The sequence below is a fragment of the Monopterus albus genome, unplaced genomic scaffold (genome assembly GCF_001952655.1).
Source record: "Monopterus albus unplaced genomic scaffold, M_albus_1.0 scaffold117.1, whole genome shotgun sequence".
Classification (NCBI taxonomy): Eukaryota; Metazoa; Chordata; class Actinopteri; order Synbranchiformes; family Synbranchidae; genus Monopterus; species Monopterus albus.
In genome coordinates, this window is record NW_018127997.1 from 1451733 (window position 1) to 1454508 (window position 2776).

At 38.9% G+C, this 2776-nt stretch overlaps 1 protein-coding gene across 1 annotated transcript in view; it reads right to left on the bottom strand.

The window, feature by feature from the left end:
• Positions 1 to 2776, bottom strand: part of naglu (N-acetylglucosaminidase, alpha) — a 17564-nt gene that overhangs the window by 13304 nt on the left and 1484 nt on the right. The window lies entirely within an intron of this gene.

A 2776-nucleotide genomic window follows, 5' to 3' on the forward strand; every position in this document is an offset into this window, starting at 1 on the left:
ATCATAAAATGTCTGAAGGAGTGCCCTGCGCACACCAAAGGACCTCAGTCTCCTCAACAAGTGGAGGCGGCTCTGGCCCTTCCTGTACATGGCATCTGTGTTGTTGGTTCAATCCAGCTTATTGTTGAGGTGGACACCCAGGTATTTAAAGGTGTCCACAATCTCAGTATCTGAGCCCTGCAAGCTCACCGGCGTGAGTGCTGGTGATTTCCACCGGGGGTCAATCACCATCTCTTTTGTCTTGCTGGTGTTCAGGACCAGGTGATTTTTCTCACACCACTCCACAAAGTCAGTAAGTGATAAAATGCTTGAAGGTATTTTTTAGAATCCACTCAAACTTTATTCTAGGAGCTCCATACTTTTTAACGTGTCACAATTTATGATTCTGTTTCCTAATCCACAAAAATATGGAAGTGGTGGGGGTTTTATTATAAGGTACAGTTCAATAATCAATACATTCATCTCTCATATTCTCAGTAATTTCATTTTCACATACTGCAGTGAACGAATATCTTTTCTTGCATTGTACAAAAGTAACAAGTGGTGTGTCCATTCAGGCTACCACCTCTATTTGGATTAGGAAATGAAACAGACAACTTGGGAAAGAGGTATGCCTTAAACTTGCGGTGAACTCTGTCCACACAGAACATCTGAACTGTATGTTCAGCAAAATGGTAGCACAATCTGTCCTTGAAAAAGTACACACTCCCTGATTCTGTGTACCATCTCAAGACAAAGACTTCTTTAAATGTGGGTGTGTGTAATCAAAAGAGGTGCTTTTTATCAAATCCTCTCTGAAACTTGCATGTGAGACCCATGTGTATATATGACATAGTTCTTTCTCTTCTTTTGAGCCTCTGTAGCAGCCCACGCCGACTGCTCCTTTCTGCAGAAATAAATAAAAGACAGATCTGTCCTAAATCTCTTTATTTCTCACTCGTCATTCATTTTAGCACATAAGGGAAGATTTTTTCCACAACAGGGCCCAGTAATTAGGATTCATAGGTGGATACATAAAGCTCCAAGTGGGCTCTGATTCTTATTCAGCTAATGCGGCTTTTGAAATGAGCCTGTGAGAACAGTTAGATCTAGCCTTCTGCAGCTCTGAAGGTGCCAACTACCCTGAGAAAATGACTCAGATGACATTTGTCTGTTTAGTCTTGAAAACTATACATTTATGAGAGCAACTGTTAAAAAACTGGATGTCTCAAGTTTACAGCAGGTGGGTCAGCATGTAGGATTCATTGTGTTTAGCAGTTTACTCTCATTAGGAACCAATTCAGGACTCTCCTGTCTCAAGTTTGACCTTTTTTTTTTATATCCATCTCTTATTATCCGTGAAATGTCCTTTGATGGTCACTGCCTGCAGACACTACAGTCTGGAAGTATTTGAACAATGATTTTTTTTTCCTGGTTGCGTACTCCACACTTGGCTAAAAATCTAACGAGGGCTACAACAAATGCAATCTTTAAAAACATGAAAGGCTGAAACCTCATTCACCTTACTGTCACCATTTCATTTCAGCTCCAGTGTACAGGAATGCTGAGACCAAACAGTGACTACACTGTACATTCAAATCAGGAAGACGGATCCAGTCTGACCTAAATGATTTCCTGTGCAGTAAAACTGCACACACCTACATCTTACTTACATATTTTTGTGAATTTTCTATGTGCATATTGCTTGAGATTCAAATCAAAAATACTAAAATACCAAGCATTACATAACTAGCAATTTCTAATGAAGCTTCTATCATATGATACATAGGTAAAAATATATTTCAAATGACAAAGTCACTGTTGTCTGTATAACAATGTGGAAGCAGCAGCAGAATCCAAGCCCTACTTACCTGTAGCGACTAAAATGAAAAGAACTGCCCTGCACCATGTTGGGTAAAATTATTAACAAAGTTATACTCTAGGATTGGTTCTAACATTTGATTGAATTAAGTACTTATTTAGTAGAAGATTGACACCATGACTGTTGTTCATTTAACCTGTGTGTTCACTTTGTTTGTGTATAACTATTCTATCATACTAGAAAAGGAATAGTTAAGATTATATTTTAGAATACGTAAGTTCACATACTTACATGTCACAGATATGTTTATGAAGTTACTATTCACCACATTATATGTTCACTAACATGATGAGAAAATAAGTTACTGTATGCACACTGAAAAACTGTGTGATATTACAGGCACATGAGATTAAAAGTGTGGTGCACTGAGTAGCTCTCCAAGGTCTCATCATCCCACATTTCATTAGATTTGTTGCCTTTTCTCCACAAGAGCTCATTATTCCCTCTGAGCTTTGAAGCCAGGGGAGTTAGGGTTTGATAAGATACTAAGATTTACACCAAGGTTATAGTCAGATTTTGGCCTAGAAGAAACAGCTGTCTGGTAAAATAGCTATTTTCATACACACACACACAGGCAGTGCTAGGTTTTCCTCCCTCTCTAGGAAAACTGTCTTTCTTGATTGGAGCAGAAGGGGCCTTGGGAAATGGACAGATGGACCAATGGAACAGCACGAGAGGCACCAGATCAACCCACATTGCACATTTCAAAAATTGTATAAGAGATTGGGTTTCAGGCAGGTAGGTGTTCCCTCTTGTCCTGAAGACGAGCTGAACGGTTTTGCTGTTTAGGGTCAGGGCTTCAGATAGAGACGGAACCCAGAGCTCTGTAAATTGCTTTATTCGATAGTCTATTCAATTGTGATAATAAATGTTTAAAATTGATACTTGACTCCGATTATTCTTCATAAAAGAACA